Source organism: Narcine bancroftii, chromosome 5 (assembly GCF_036971445.1).
Source record: "Narcine bancroftii isolate sNarBan1 chromosome 5, sNarBan1.hap1, whole genome shotgun sequence".
Classification (NCBI taxonomy): Eukaryota; Metazoa; Chordata; class Chondrichthyes; order Torpediniformes; family Narcinidae; genus Narcine; species Narcine bancroftii.
In genome coordinates this window covers 141,631,039-141,647,129 of record NC_091473.1, presented here as the reverse complement: position 1 = coordinate 141,647,129, position 16,091 = coordinate 141,631,039, and the positions used below count along the sequence as shown (strand labels likewise).

General features: G+C 43.4%; 1 long non-coding RNA gene across 1 annotated transcript in view; it reads right to left on the bottom strand.

Annotated features, from left to right (window-relative positions):
* Nucleotides 1–10,630: 10,630 nt before the first annotated feature.
* Nucleotides 10,631–16,091, bottom strand: part of LOC138762829 (uncharacterized) — a 32,448-nt gene continuing 26,987 nt past the window's right edge. Inside the window, exon 3 of the long non-coding RNA XR_011357184.1 lies at nt 10,631–11,533. This is a non-coding gene — a long non-coding RNA (uncharacterized lncRNA). The remainder of the gene's footprint in view (nt 11,534–16,091) is intronic.

Here is a 16,091-nt window from a genome sequence, read left to right as displayed (position 1 = left end):
TTCTTGGATGCGACCTGTCCCTTCAGCTGCTCTTTGTAAAATCAATGTAAGAGAGGATGTGATAAAATAAAAAATGAGATCAGTTGTCTGTTCGAAGCCTGCTTTTGTATTTCCATTCTCTTTAATTTTTGTTTTTGCAAACATTTGACAGATTTGTATTGGTAACTTAAAGATATAGATTAAACTGTATCTATATATATGCAAAAACATTTTCAGAAATAATTCACATTGATTCTACAGTCACTGGAATTTTTTGTGTTCACACAATTTAAACCAATTTTCTATTTTTTATCATTCACATTGTATTTAGATTTTGTCCGCACTTTGTTTCAAGCTCTGCTCAGGTGCACCTTTAATAAGAAAACATGGTGTCCACCTAGTGGAAAGTACAAGTATAGTATCACCTTCAGTGTTTTCAAGTGAAACCATGCATTTTATTCTGAATATTGATTTACAAAAATGCAGTGTCCTAGTATTATGAAATGTGTTTATTTTCAATCACCTAAAAATTAAATAGCATGTTTCACCATATAAGGCGCCACGCATCTGACTGCATTAATGGGACAGAGGTGGAGGAGTCACGTGATGGAGTAGTGGTCGGACGGTGAACTCCAGCCCTCTCCAGAAAAGTCGGGAAAAACAAAAGAAAACACAAAGGCACAGAAATAAAAGTTACAGAAAAGTGAGTATAAAGGTGGAAAGAAGATGGCGACAAAAAAAGAAAAATCGAAAGCAACGGTAAGAAGAGAGGAAGAGAAGACAAAGGAGGAAAAAGGTGAAGGCCTTACCTGTCCGAAGAGGCCCGCTGCGGAGAGAGAAACCCGCTCCCTCAGGTCGGTAAATAATGGACTACAACAATGGCTCACAGAGCCGAGTAAAAGTGCGCAACCGCGCATGCGAATGAAAAAAAACACACCGACGGGAGGGGGGACCAGCTGGGGAGTCGATCTCCACAGCCGGCAACGACAGCTGCAGAACACCTGCAGCAAGAAGAGACCACAGAAGACAATAGAAACAAGAAAGAAGAGGAGGAAAGGGCAACAAAGAAACAACAGATGGTCAACCCAGAGGAAGAAGAAGAGGAAGAGTATGGTGAAATAGAAGAAAAGAAAGGCAAGGTAAAGGATATACTTGCTCTTATTAAAGGATACATGGAGTCATTTAAAGAATGGCAAACACAGGAATTTAAGGATTTAAGAAAAAGAATAAACAACACAGAAGAGAAAATAAATAAAATGGAGATGACCTTAACAGAAATGGGGAAAAAAATGGACAAGATGGAAGAGCGGGCAGTAGCAGCAGAAATGGAGGTAGAAGACTTAAAAAAGAAATTGGAGAAATCTAATAAAAAAACTAAAGAGACACAAGAACTACTAGCTCAAAAAATAGATACAATGGAAAACCATAACAGAAGAAATAACATAAAGATAGTGGGCCTTAAGGAAGATGAAGAAGGCAAGAATATGAGGGAGTTTATAAAAGAGTGGATCCCTAAGACCCTAGGATGTCCAGAACTACAGCAAGAATTGGAAATAGAAAGGGCACATAGAGTATTGGCCTCTAAACCACAACCACAACAAAAACCAAGATCTATTGTAGTAAAATTCCTAAGATATACTACAAGAGAAAAGGTACTGGAGAAGACAATGGAAAAAGTAAGAGAGGGCAACAAACCACTGGAGTATAAAGGGCAAAAAATCTTCATTTATCCAGATATAAGTTTTGAACTCCTAAAGAAGAGAAAAGAGTTCAATACAGCAAAGGCGATTTTATGGAAGAAAGGGTATAAATTTATACTAAAGCATCCAGCGGTATTGAAAATATTTATTCCAGGACAACAAAACAGACTATTCTCGGATCCAGAAGAAGCACGAAAATTTGCAGAACAATTACAAAAATAGACTGAGGGAGGAAGACGGGTAATGAGAGTTAAAATGATCACGATTGATATGTATGTGGGTAAAGACAAAAATAGACTGAGGGATGAAGACGGGTAATGAGAGTAAAAATGATCACGATTGATATGTATGCGGGTAAAGAGGTATAAGAGTGAATAGAGACAATGAGCATACATGAAAGTATCTGTACTTAGAGGAAAATATAGATAGTATAGACAAGAATTAATAAGGGAAGGTAATGGAATAGAGAGAATAAGGAGGGAATTAAAAGAGTGACCTTTGTGACATATGAAAAGTGAAATCTTTTCTGGGGGAGGCGGGGTGGGGGGAAATAGCGGTCACTGCAAAATCAGTTGACGCTTGCGAGTGGATTCGCAAATCCAAATGGAGAGGGGAGATGTGGTTGTCCGACAAGGGATAAAGGACAACTCAGGAGGTGAAGGGGAGATTGGGGATAAATAAGATAGAAATAGGAGAATAAGGAAAATGTTGGATGTTGTAGGAATGTTGTCTTATAAAGAGTTGAAAATAAGAAAACAGAAATGGAAAAGGAGGAAAGGTAATGATGGAAAAACGGAAAGAGAAGATAAACAAACTATAAAAGGGCTACGCTGAACTATATGTCTTTAAATATTAATGGAATACATAACCAAATTAAAAGGAAGAAACTACCAAATTTAAATGAATAAATGTATTCCATTAGAAAAAATAACATATTGGTTAAGAAATAATATTGAAATATTTGAACAAGTATAGGAGCCTTACATTAAATACAATAGCGAAAACCTACCGGGGACAAACATTACCTAAGTTGATGGAAGGAGAAGGAAAGAAAAGAAAGGACTCAGTAGAATTTCTGGTGTAATTTTGTTGAATGGCAACATTGTCTGACTGGCTTAATGCAACCTAGATTGTATACCTAAAATGGATGAGAGGGGGGGGTGGGGGGGGGTGGTTTGGGAGGAAAGGGGGGGGGGGAGAAAATGTCACTGTATATGTGTGAAAAAGAAATAGTGTATATCATGGCTAATGTGATTTATGGTGTGAAAAATAAAAAAATTAATTTAAAAAAAAAAAAAATGGGACAGAGGTGGAGAGAATTCGTACCTTCAAGTTCCTGGGTGTCGATGTTTCCGAAGATCTCTCCTGGATCCAGCACATTGAGGTAACCGTGAAGACGGCACACCAATGAATGAAAGGATCACTTGCAATAATGCATCTTGATGAAAAGCAGCCTGGCAGTGCAAGTTTAGAGGAGGATGCACAAATGTTTCATGGAATTTAGTGTTTAAAACTTGCTGTTGAAGTAACTCAGTGAGTCAAGTTAAGGTTATTTTCATCTGATTGTTCAAGTACAACCCGACAAAACAACATTCTCCGGTCCTCTGTGCAAAACATACAGACACAGACAACACACATTCAGGACAAGTTTTCATATATACAAATAAATATTGTTTCATGAATATGAGAGTATTGGATGCTGAATGTGAGCAGTTCCTTTGCTCATTCAGCATTCTCCCATGTCTCTATCCCGACGAGAGCAGCTGAAAGGGGCTGCGTGCAGGGTGAAAGGTCCTCAATTATTTTGTGCACCTTTTTCAATTATCCCAGTAAATCACATCGATGGTGGGAGGTATATTCCAGTGATCCTCTGCCACTTTTAAGGTCCTATGGATTGACCTCCGATCCATTTCTCTGCAGCAACCGTACCACACCGATCCAGCCAGCCAGGATGCTCTCAATAGGGGTCTTGTAGAAGGTTGACATAATGGTGTCCAGTAGCCTTGCCTGCTTAGTCTTCTCAGGAAATGAAGTCACTGTTGTGCCTTCCTGACAAATGAGATGTGTCCATGATAGATCACTAGCTAAGTGAACTCTAAGGAACTTGGTGCTTCACTACAGAATTGTTGATGTGTAGTGGAGGGTGGTCATTCCTGGTCCTCCTGAAGTCCCCGATCATCTCTTTCACCTTGTCCACATTGAGACTTGGGTTGTTAGTCTCACACCATATCATGAAATTTTCCACCACTTCTCTGTGGAGAGTGAGAACATTTAAATTCTTGAAGGTCACTATCTTGGAGGATCTTTCCTGGACCAAATGGTATTGTGAAGAAATCATGTTAGTGCATCTACTTGCTCGGAAATCTGCAGAGAATTGGAATGACATTGGAAATGTGGTGGAAAGTGTGCTGACCAGCTGCATCATGGTCTGGTATGAGGACAATAAATCCTTGCAAAAGGTAGTCATTACAGGTAAAACCCTCCCCACCATTGAGAACATCTGCAGATGGAGAGCAGCAGCAATCATCCAGGATCCACATCACCTACCACATGCTCTGTTCTCACTGCCACCATCAGGAAAGAGGTCTAGGTGCCACACATCACCGGGTTCATATATGAGGTCTTTTGTATTTTACTGATTTCTCTCTCTCTCTGTATTGCAGTTTATTTACATTTCCTTATTTGTTCACGTGTATGTTGACTCGAGTTTTTATTGCACTGCCAGTGAGTGGTAATTCGGCCTCTCCCGCAGGAAAACAAACCTCAGGGTTATATGTGATGTCATGCAAATAGACTAATAACATATCTGATATCTAAATCGAAATTCAAATCTAATGTGACTCATCTTTTCTGCTGATGAAGCCATCTACTGCTGTGGCATCTGCAAACTTGATGACACTATTGGAGCTGAATCTGGCGATTCAATTGTGGTTCAGCAGCGTGAACAGGTTGAGCAGGTCCTGAGTTGTGCCATTGCTCAGCTGGCATCTGTGCATGCAAATGACGTTGAGAGGGGAGCTAGCCAGTCTAAAGATGTGAGGGGGTGAAACGGGCTGGCAATTGATAGGTGGAACCAAACGAGGAGTGACATAATAAGCAGATAGAACCAGGTGAAGGAGAGGGACTGGTGAAGTTGAGAAACAGCAGCTAAGGGGTGAAACACAAGGAAAAATGGGTATATGGAGCCAAAATAACCTCTCTTCACCTCCCCACTACACTCTGTCCTGTTGTAGGGATTTGACCTGAAACTTTGCCAGGTTCTTTACCTCCATAGATGCTGCCTGATCTACTGAGTTTCTCCAGCAGTTTGCATTTGACTCCAGACTTGAGCAAGAATGAGGGGAGATTTGATGGAGGCACACAACATTACGAGGGGTAACAGATAGAGTATATGCAAGCAAGCTTTTTCCACCGAAGTTTGGAGAGGCAAGAATTAGAGGATGTGGGTTAAGGATGAAAGGTAAAATGTTTAAAGGATACCTTTGGAGAATTTCTCACAGAGTGGTGAGAGCTTGGAACGAGCTGCCAGCAGAAGTGGAGAATGCAGGGTCAATTTTAACATTTAAGAAAAATTTAAATACATACGTGGATGGGTGGGATATGGAGGGATACGGTCAGATTGCAGGCCCTTGTTGACTCAGCACAATAATAGTTCAGCACAACTTAGATGGGCTGAATGTTCTATAGTTCAACTACAGCTGCTGTAAGGGAGGACACTGGAGGGCGTGTCTGCTGAGATAGTGTGGGTGGAAGTCAGAAATAGGAAGGGAACAATCACTGTAATGGGATTGCCAAATAGCCCTCGGGACACTGAGAAACAGATTAGTCGGCAGATTTTGGAATGGAGCAGAAATAACAGGTTGTTGTTATAGAAGACTTCAAATTGTCAAATATTGACTGGCACCTTACTGTAGTTGGGGCAAAATTTATCAGGTATGTCCAAGAAGAATTCCTGACACAGTATGTGGACCAGTCAATTATAGAAGAGGCTATATTAGATCTAGTTCAGGGTAATGAACCAGGTCAGATGACAGACATCACGGTAGGGGAGCATTTCAGTGATAGTTGCCACAACTCCCTGAGCTTTAGCATAGCTATTGACAAAGATAAAAGTAGAAAAAATGCTAAAGTGTTTAATTGGGGAAGGGCTAATTACAATTGGATGAGACAGGAACTAGGGGGAGTAAATTGAGTACAGGTGTTCTTGGGATAAAGCACAGAAGTAATGTGGAGGAGTTTTAGGGACCACTTATGTGAGGTTCTGAATAAGTTTGTCCCACTAAGACAGGGTAAAGTTGATAGGAAAAGGGGACTTTGATTGACAAAACAGATGAGGCAGTGAGTTAAGAAGAAGGAGGAAGCATACATTAGATTTATGAAGCAAAAAACTGCAAGAGCTCATGAGAATTGTATTGGAGACAGGAAAGAACAAGAAAGGACTAAGGAGAGCTAGAAGGAGGCATGAGAAGGCCTTTGCAGGTAGGATTAATGAATATTCTCGAGTTCTACACTTATGTGAAGAACAGAAGGAAATCAAGAGTGAAACAGATTAATACAACAGCGCAAACTCCCTGAACCAGATTAATACAACAGCGCGAGCTCCCTGAACCAGATTAATACAACAGCGAGAACTCCCTGAACCAGATATATACAGCAGCGCGAACTCCCTGAACCAGATTAATACAACAGCGCGAGCTCCCTGAACCAGATTAATACAACAGCGCAAACTCCCTGAACCAGATTAATACAACAGCGCGAGCTCCCTGAACCAGATTAATACCACAGCGCAAACTCCCTGAACCAGATTAATACAACAGCGCGAGCTCCCTGAACCAGATTAATACAACAGTGCGAACTCCCTGAAACAGATTAATACAACAGCGCGAGCTCCCTGAAACAGATTAATACAACAGCGCGAGCTCCCTGAAACAGATTAATACAACAGCGCGAGCTCCCTGAACCAGATTAATACAACAGCGCAAACTCCCTGAACCAGATTAATACAACAGCGCGAGCTCCCTGAACCAGATTAATACAACAGCGTGAACTCCCTGAACCAGATATATACAGCAGCGCGAACTCCCTGAACCAGATATATACAGCAGCGCAAACTCCCTGAACCAGATTAATACACAGCGCGAGCTCCCTGAACCAGATTAATACAACAGCGCGAGCTCCCTGAACCAGATTAATACCACAGCGCAAACTCCCTGAACCAGATTAATACAACAGCGCGAGCTCCCTGAACCAGATTAATACAACAGCGCGAGCTCCCTGAATCAGATTAATACAACAGTGTGAACTCCCTGAAACAGATTAATACAACAGTGCGAGCTACCTGAAACAGATTAATACAACAGCGCGAGCTCCCTGAACCAGATTAATACAACAGTGTGAACTCCCTGAAACAGATTAATACAACAGCGTGAGCTCCCTGAACCAGATTAATACAACAGCGCGATCTCCCTGAAACAGATTAATACAACCGCGTGAACTCCCTGAAACAGATTAATACAACCGCGTGAACTCCCTGAAACAGATTAATACAATAGCGTGAACTCCCTGAAACAGATTAATACAACAGCGCGAACTCCCTGAAACAGATTAATACAACAGCGTGAACTCCCTGAAACAGATTAATACAACAGCGTGAACTCCCTGAAACAGATTAATACAACAGCGTGAACTTCCTGAAACAGATTAATACAACAGCGCGAACTCCCTGAAACAGATTAATACAACAGCGCGAACTCCCTGAAACATATTAATACAACAGCGTGAACTCCCTGAAACAGATTAATACAACAGTGTGAACTCCCTGAAACAGATTAATACAACAGCGTGAGCTCCCTGAACCAGATTAAAACAACTGCGCAAACTCCCTAAAACAGATTAATACAACAGCGCAAGCTCCCTAAAACAGATTAATACAACAGCGCAAACTCCCTGAAACAGAATTATCAATATTTTATTATGTCTTAGAATTGAAAAATGTAATAAAAGTAATGATCGAATACTGACCCTAAAAAAAAACCATGAAAATAAACACTAGCACATTTTCTGACATTTTTTCTCGCAGAGAGTGTATCAAAACTGCACTAGCTTCGTGCTTTACTTTCTGGGGTCCCTTTTTTACCAATTTTGTCGTCCCCCTCAGGTTAGCACCTGGAGTGGACCCCACCATACCCACCCCCCACCCCCCAAATCAATACACTAGTGCACAAAGATACATACAGATACAGGTCTCACTCACTACTGAACTGAGAAAGTAAAGGGGTATGGACGGAGTCATGATTGTTGAGATAATTTGGAATCCTCATTTCAAACTAAATTTTTAGTTATTTCCTGAAATATTCTTATGACCCATTAAAATATTTTTAGCCCCCACGCCCCATTAATGGTGGGGCGAACGTCCCTCCTTGAGAACCAATGACCTAGACCATCGTGTACAGGTCAGGTCTAGCTACCCAAGGAATATACTTGCAATAGATAGGAGTAAAACATGTGGTTGAAGTAAAAATCATAATGCTGGAGAAACTCAGGTGGTCATACGGTGTACTTTATGTAGCAAAGATAGATACATAACTAATGTTTCAGGCTTGAGGCCTTCATCAAGATATGAAAAAATGTCAGCAGGCGCCAAATAAAATGGTAGGGAGGAGGGGCGGGGGAGCGCGGTTCTGAAGGCAGGAGGTAATAGGTGGATAAGCGAGGGAGGGCATATCAGCAAGCAGTGGGAGGAGGTATGGCTCTGTGAAAGGAGAGGGAAGGGGTGGAGGGCTGGAGGAAAGAAGACAATGGGAAGGAAGGGAGAATGGAGGGTAAGCTAGCGGAAACCAGAGAAGTCAATGTTAATGCCATCTGGTTGGAGAGTGCCCAGATGTAAAATCAAGGGCTGTTCCTTCAATTTATAGGCAGTTCATGAGGGCCGCTCCCTCCATGACGACCTCATTCACTCATCTCTCCCTCCCCCTGTGGCTGCAGGAAGTGCCACACATGCCCACACCACCATTCGGGCCCCCAAACAGTCCTTTCAGGTGAAGCAATACTTGTGTATCGCAGGAAGGATCTTCTGCAGCTGGTGCTCCCTTTGTGGCCTTCTCTACGGCACAGAGGACTGGGCGATCGCTTCACTGAGCACCTTTGCTCTGCCCACATCAGTGACAGAGATCTCCCAGTAGCCAACCACTTCAATTTCATGCTCCACTCCCATGCTCACTGTCCATGCTGCTCATATGTCCATTTCTTTGTAGCAATCATACCACACCTATGGTATGGCTAGCCAGGAAGGAGTTCCTACAGGAAAGTAGCACAGGGCAAAACTCAGCCAAAATGACAATGGAAATAAGACGGGTTAATTGGTTGTGCTCTACTTCTATTTTTAAATTATGTTCTCATCAGTGAATGACTTAAAAAAGTGTTGGGTATGTAAATGTATGACGTGCACAGATGCAAAATGGTTAGGATAAATGTATAAATAAGATGTATTTATTTTAATAGTTCTCCATGATCCATCATACACCTAGCATCACATGCCATTAGAATAATCCACATGTACATTATGGGTATAAAGATCCTGGTAAATATTTATTCCTCACTTAAAACTATTAAAACATTGTCTGGTCATTATCATAACTTGTGCAAATTTACTGCCTTAATTTTCTTCTTCTTCTTTGGCTTGGCTTCGCGGACGAAGATTTATGGAGGGGGTAAAAAGTCCACGTCAGCTGCAGGCTCGTTTGTGGCTGACAAGTCCGATGCGGGACAGGCAGACACGATTGCAGCGGTTGCAAGGGAAAATTGGTTGGTTGGGTGTTGGGTTTTTCCTCCTTTGCCTTTTGTCAGTGAGGTGGGCTCTGCGGTCTTCTTCAAAGGAGGTTGCTGCCCGCCAAACTGTGAGGCGCCAAGATGCACGGTTTGAGGCGATATCAGCCCACTGGCGGTGGTCAATGTGGCAGGCACCAAGAGATTTCTTTAGGCAGTCCTTGTACCTTTTCTTTGGTGCACCTCTGTCACGGTGGCCAGTGGAGAGCTCGCCATATAACACGATCTTGGGAAGGCGATGGTCCTCCATTCTGGAGACGTGACCCATCCAGCGCAGCTGGATCTTCAGCAGCGTGGACTCGATGCTGTCGACCTCTGCCATCTCGAGTACTTCGACGTTAGGGATGTAAGCGCTCCAATGGATGTTGAGGATGGAGCGGAGACAACGCTGGTGGAAGCGTTCTAGGAGCCATAGGTGGTGCCGGTAGAGGACCCATGATTCGGAGCCGAACAGGAGTGTGGGTATGACAATGGCTCTGTATACGCTTATCTTTGTGAGGTCTTTCACTTGGTTGTTTTTCCAGACTCTTTTGTGTAGTCTTCCAAAGGCGCTATTTGCCTTGGCGAGTCTGTTGTCTATCTCATTGTCGATCCTTGCATCTGATGAAATGGTGCAGCCGAGATAGGTAAACTGGTTGACCGTTTTGAGTTTTGTGTGCCCGATGGAGATGTGGGGGGGCTGGTAGTCATGGTGGGGAGCTGGCTGATGGAGGACCTCAGTTTTCTTCAGGCTGACTTCCAGGCCAAACATTTTGGCAGTTTCCGCAAAGCAGGACGTCATCGCTTCACTGAGCACCTTTGCTCTGCCCACATCAGTGACAGGGATCTCCCAGTAGCCAACCACTTCAATTTCATGCTCCACTCCCATGCTCACTGTCCATGCTGCTCATATGTCCATTTCTTTGTAGCAATCATACCACACCTATGGTATGGCTAGCCAGGAAGGAGTTCCTACAGGAAAGTAGCACAGGGCAAAACTCAGCCAAAATGACAATGGAAATAAGACGGGTTAATTGGTTGTGCTCTACTTCTATTTTTAAATTATGTTCTCATCAGTGAATGACTTAAAAAAGTGTTGGGTATGTAAATGTATGACGTGCACAGATGCAAAATGGTTAGGATAAATGTATAAATAAGATGTATTTATTTTAATAGTTCTCCATGATCCATCATACACCTAGCATCACATGCCATTAGAATAATCCACATGTACATTATGGGTATAAAGATCCTGGTAAATATTTATTCCTCACTTAAAACTATTAAAACATTGTCTGGTCATTATCATAACTTGTGCAAATTTACTGCCTTAATTTTCTACATTAATGTTATATCTACAGTTCAAAAGTACTTAACTTCTTTAGGATATACAGAGGTTACGAACATTCTTTGAGGGTTATCCCAACCAAATCAGAATTTATTGTCATGAACAAGACACAAAGTTCGGTATTTTGCGTCTCCATCATATCTTTGGTTTATTGATTATTCAGGAATCTGATGGCACCGGGGAAGAAGTTGTTCTTGTGTTGCTGAGTGCTTGTCTTTAGGCTCCTGTGCCTTTTTTCCTGATGGTAACAGAGTGAAGAAGGGATGGCCTGGGTGGTGGGGGTCTTTGAGGTGAGTCTGCTTTATTAAGACACCACGTCATGTAGATGTCCCCAATAGAGTGGAGGCTGGCGCCTGTGATGTCGCAGGGCGAGTTAACAACTCTCTGGAGTTTTTTCCTTGTCCTCCATACCAGTGATGCAACCAGCCAGAATACTCTCCACAGTCCACCTCTAGAGTCTTCAGTGACGTACCAAATCTCTTCATGCACCTTACAAATTATAGCCTCTGGCGAGCCTTCTTCGTGATTGCATCGACATGGAGGCCCCAGGACAGATCCTCACAGATGTTAATACTCAGAAATTTGAATCCAACCTTGTTCCCAAAGTCCTCAAAGGGCTTTCCACCAGAGATCATCAAAAGGTAACCAGGTGAAATAGTTTTTAAAAAAAACTGCTGGAGGAATTCAATGGGTCAAGCACTATCTGTGGGGTGAAAAGGAAGGTTAAGGATAGAGGGTGAAAAGTCAACAATTAAAAGAGAAGGAAGGATGAGACAGTGGTGTAGTGCACGTTAAAAGAACCAAAGACTTGTTGATCCAAACCAAGGCTTTTATTAACTAAAAGACTGGAGCATATCACATGTAGGTCGACCAGTCCAGAATGACCTGGTCTGGCTAGGAGCAATCCTTTAAGACCTGCCAGTAGGTGTGGCTACAGTCTCAGCCAATCACAGTCATCCTACATGACCATATGTACATATACACATTGGTGATAGAATCTGTACTATCACAAGGGGCTTCTAGGTGACATGTGGAACAAGGTGGAAATGAAGGATAATTGGCAATGGCGGCAAGTGAGGGAGAGTGGATTTGGGAGTCAGAGGCAGGTGGAAGCAGATGAGGGAACAAAAAGGCAGAGCCAGATTTTTTTTTTGGTGGCGGGGGAGGGAATGGTGAATGGTCAGTGGTGACTTAAAGGCTACAGATGTTGGAATCTGATAAGGAAGGTGATAATGAAACCCAAGGGAGAGTAGGTGGATTCCCTTTCCCATCTGATTCCTTCCTTGTTCCCCATCAGATCCATCTCATCTGTTGCCTCTTTGTATTGACCGTCTTCCCTCTCCACTCTCGGCCAGATGCAGGAACTTGACCCCACATTTTGTTAACTCCCCCTGGTCCCAACAGATGCTGCTCAACTCACTAGCAGTCTGTCTTTTGCTCAAGCAACTGCAGCTTATAATGTCTCTAGAGGTGAATCAGTGGCCCATTTTCTATCCCTGAGCTGAAGGATGAGGTTTAGTTACTCAAGGCCTGGACAGCAAATCACATCTGGTGATATTCCTGCACTGAATAATTCGGCAATCCAAGCTGTTGATTTATCTGATTGTGATATAAGAAATATAATTACCTAATTCAGAAACTTTCAATGGATGGGTTCTCCAGGATGGATCATGTGACATTTTATTCATCACATCCCTTTGCAAAGAATCTAAAAACTAAAATCAATATTTGCACATGAAAATAGGATTTAATTTATGAAACGAGGTTGCATTTAAAGAGCGAGTCCTGCAAGAAGCTTATACCTTAGGTACTTCAAAAATTTATAATCTCCATAGGCATGTTAACCTTCAATGTTAACTGTCTACGCAAATACAAAGTCTGGTTGAGCATCTGAGCATTATGGCAGGCAGCCTCATGGGCTGTCTGTTTGATTGACTGACCCGCTTCTGGTCTGCTTTATCCTGCTGCAGGTAAGCAACTTTGTAATCACAGAGGTTAAGGTGGTGGTTGTAATAAAAACACAAGGTGCTGGAGAAGCTCAGCAGGTCAAACAGGGTCCTTTATGTAGCAAAGGGAAAGATACAGAACGGACGTGTCGGGCTTGTGGCCTTCATCAAAGTATGAGAAAATGCCAGCAAAGGTCCGAACAAAAAGGTAGCGGGGGAGGGAAGTGTCAATGCAGGAGATAATAGGTGGAGAAAGGATATAGCTGCAATGAGGTGTGGGGGGAGGTGGTGGGGAGGCAGGGCTTGTTTGGTTGAAAGAACTCTAAGGACAGGAAAGGGGGAAAGCAGGTTTAATAGAAAGCAGTACATTCAATGTTCATGCCATGTGGCTGGAGGGGGCCCAGCCAGAAAATAAGGCATTGTTCCTCCAATCTGCAGGTGGTCAGGGTGGGACAGTACATATGGCCATGGACAGACATGCGAGTGCAGGAGTGTGACCCAGAACGAAAATTGACTTTACTGCTTTCCATTAAACCTGCTTGCCTTTCTTCCCCCCCCTCCCCCTTTCCTGTCCTTCCAGTTCTTTTACCCACACAGCCCTACAATTCCACTTCTCCCTCCCCCCCCCCCCTGCCAAATGCCTTGCCACCACCCCCCCCTTCCCTCCACTATCCTTTTGTTTGGACGTTTGCCAGCGTTTTCTCATACTTTGATGCGGGCCTCAAGCCTGAAACGTCAGTTATGTATCTTTGCTACATAAAGGACACTGTTTGACCAGCTGAGTTTCTCCATCATTTTGTGTTTTTACTTCAACCACGGTGTCTACAGAATTTTGTGATTTACTTAAGGGGGTGGTTGGGAGGTGTCACCTCACTGCAACACTGTGCTCTGGCTGATCAATGTGCACGCTGGCAGCAGTGCAGAGCAAGAGACTGGCTGTCCTCCAGCAGCTCCCATCGTTGTTGGTGGTATCCTGGCTGATCGTTTGGGCCAGTGACTTCAATTGCATTACCAATACTGCTGAAGGATCCAGCAGTGCTAACTGCAGACTGGACAGCACCTCCAGCCTCCTAATGGAGACAGTAAAGAACGCACAGCTGTGTAATGTCTTCAGCAACTGTGCAGGTGGAGCACAGCCATGGCCCATCTGGTCGAGATAGGAAGAATCAACATGGCCTCGGAAAAACTTCATCTTCGTGTTGCAGAACCACCAATGTCACTCCAGTGTTCTTCTCTGACTACGGTCTCCTTCTTGCCTCCTGTGACCTATAGGGTGCCAGAGACAGGCTGGGGAATGTGAAAGCGGAATATGAAGCTGCTGACCCCAGAGAACATAAAGGAACTAAAGGAGAAGTACGGTTTTTGGAGAAATGTGGAACCCTTCTTTGACTCCCCAGTGAACTGGTGGGAACTGACAAAAGAGAACAAAAGGTTTTTTATCTTCAAAGGCTTTTGGACAGCAAGTCAGAGGCAGAGGGAACTACAACAATTATAGACTGACCTGTAACAAAAATTTCTACAGTCAAGAGGGGTGGATGTGAGGGAGGAGAGGTGAATAGCTGGCAAGCCATGCTCATCACATTAAAGTCCTCCAAGATCATACTCCAATCCAGAGTCTGCATAGTGGAGTAGGAGGAGACCTGCTCACTCACATAGGTTCACAGAGGGAACTCTGATCCCCACCCATAAGGAAGAGGATGGCTCAGTCATATCCTCGCAGACGGGCATACAGAGGATCAGATCATTTTATGCTGAACTGTATGACATTGAAGCTACTGACAATGGCCTCCTAAAAATAAAATTATGTCCTTTATCACGGAGTCTTACATGACAGGAAGCAGGAGAATCTGGTCCAGCCAATGACCCTGGGGGAGCTGCTGGACTCCATTCTTTTAGGTCAAGTAAAACTCCTGGAAATGAATTGTACACAGCTCTATGGGACGTGCTGGAAATTGACAATGCTATGCTCCTGGCATGTCAGACTCCATTAAGAAGCACATCCTCATCTTCAAATAGAAGCAGGAGGAGGATACAAGGAATTGGAGTTGCATACACAAAAGTCTGCAGAGACAGTGAAATAAAAACACAAAGCTGGGGAAACTAAGCAGGTCAAACAGTGTACTTTCTACTGCAAAGATAAAGATACATAACCAATGTTTCGGGCTTGAGCCCTTTATCAAGGTACAAGTTGGAGGCAAGTAGTAAGGAAAGCAACAAGGTTATGGAAGCGAGATTGGGTAAGTACAGTCTAAAAAGCTTGAGAGCAGCAGGGATTACAGATGGGGAACAGTGAGCAATTCCCAGACTCTTCAGAGAGCAAAGGAGTAAAACATGAAAGTCTGCAGGCACCATGATTGAAGTAAAAACACAATGCTGGAGAAACTTAGCAGGTCACACAGTGGACTTTAGAGAGCAAAGATACATAACCAAAGTTTTGGGCATGAGCCTTTCATCAAGATATATTGGAGACATATTGTTAAATGTAGACTACAAGAACCTGTCCAAAACCATCACCAATTGAATTGAGTCGAGTGTCCCTGGGATGGGTGGTCCACCCAGACCAAGCCTGCATAGTTCCAGGCAGGAAAAATGGACAGCCTCACAATGCTCAGAGATACCATCACCTACGTGCAGGACGGAGGGGGTGGATTCCTGTCTGGTCAACTTAATCCAGGAGCAGGGATGTGACAGGCTATCACACAGAGACATGATGGACATGCTCTGCAAAATGGACTTGGAGTGAATCCAAAATTGGATTGACTGGACAGCCACAGTGCAATCCAAATCAATGGGTGGGAAACCCATCAAGTCTGGAGTCAGGCGGGGTTGCTTACATTCTCCGGTCTTATTTTTGTGCTGCACAGAGCCCTTTGCTGAATCCATCAGGAAGGTCAAGGATGTAAGACATTGCATGGCACTGGAGGCACTCAAGTCAAAGCCTCCCTGTACATGGACAATGTCACAGACTTCTGTTCAGACACACGAATGTTCTTCAGTAACCGGTTGGACCAGTTAATTATTCCCTTCGCAGTCTCATCTTACTACCAGAAGATATTGGGGATTTCATTTGGAAGGGCCAAGATGTGCAACAAAAATTGGTTGGAGCAAATTGCAAAGGTGCATTAAAAAAACTAGGTCTATGGGTATGGCTCTCCCTCTTTAAAACAGGGAAGAACCTGGCCATCAGGTGTGATGTGTTCTCAGTGCTGCTGTACATGGAACAGGTGTGGCCGATCCCCTGCACTTCCATCCAGGCAGTCATCAGAGCAGTATTCCAGTACACGCGAGGGTCCTGTTAAGGGTTATATTAGTATG